Source organism: Calidris pugnax, unplaced genomic scaffold (genome assembly GCF_001431845.1).
Source record: "Calidris pugnax isolate Ruff unplaced genomic scaffold, ASM143184v1 scaffold127, whole genome shotgun sequence".
Taxonomy (NCBI): domain Eukaryota; kingdom Metazoa; phylum Chordata; class Aves; order Charadriiformes; family Scolopacidae; genus Calidris; species Calidris pugnax.
In genome coordinates, this window is record NW_015090883.1 from 2635497 (window position 1) to 2636475 (window position 979).

A 979-nucleotide genomic window follows, 5' to 3' on the forward strand; every position below is an offset into this window, starting at 1 on the left:
GTTTCTCAGACCTCTCACGACTAGGAAAAAACACCCTGCACCACCTTACACAGCTTTGTCAGCGTTTTTACTCCTCACCTGTAAAAATCAGGCTCTATTTCAAACATTCGCCTGCTTCTGATTTCTCCTCTTGTGGCGTTTGTTTTTGTTTTTTGTGTGTTGGTTTGAATGGAAGCGTGTTTTATCTCCCGGTTTGCGAGCGCTCCCTCAGCGGCCTGGCCGCCCCCCGCGGCCCTGACCGGCGGGGAGCTCCCTCAGACCGGCCCCGGCGGCCGAGGCGGGACAGCCGCCGCCGCCTTCCCGCGGCCCAGCAGAGGCTGCCGGCGAGCCGCGGGCTCCTCCCGGCGGCGGTCGCCGGGCAGGGCGAGCCCCTCGCCGCCGAGACCGGGGAAGGGCGGGCGGCGGAGGGCGGCGTGCCCGGCCGCAGGAGGAGAGCCCGGCAGGGGGCGGCGGGCACGGCTATGGCGGCCGTTAGCAACAGCCGGAACGCCTTTGGAGCGGCGGCTCCATAGCTCAGTGGTTAGAGCACTGGTCTTGTAAACCAGGGGTCGCGAGTTCGATCCTCGCTGGGGCCTCGGAAAATTTTTCTTTTTTTTCCTTACATGTCAATACTCCTAACCGTATTATAAACCTAATTTTGGGGTATTTTGGTGGTGGCGGACTACAGCGCGCCTGGGGGCTCCGTGGACATGTTGGTATGGGGAGCGCTTTAGAAACAAACAGTTTTGGTAAAATCTGAGTGCTAACGGTAGTATCAGTCACTGAATTACCTCGTGGCTGTGCTCGGGGCTGGCAGGGGAGCGGGGGGAACAATAAGGTATTTGGGAAGGGGTGTGGGGATGGCTGAGTAAATATTTGTACAGCTCACAGCACAATTTCCCTGATGGGAGCTTTGGCAAAATGCTGTTAAGGGGTTTAAAAGGAACAAATTGCCCCTGAGAGGAGAATAAGCTGGACAGGATTATCTGACTCTTCACAG

The 979-nt window shown here is 57.8% G+C and overlaps 1 non-coding gene across 1 annotated transcript; it reads left to right on the top strand.

Moving 5' to 3' along the window:
• The first annotated feature begins 502 nt into the window (after positions 1-502).
• TRNAT-UGU lies at positions 503-575 on the top strand. The gene has a single exon. It is a non-coding gene; the product is annotated as a tRNA-Thr (tRNA).
• Positions 576-979: the final 404 nt, after the last annotated feature.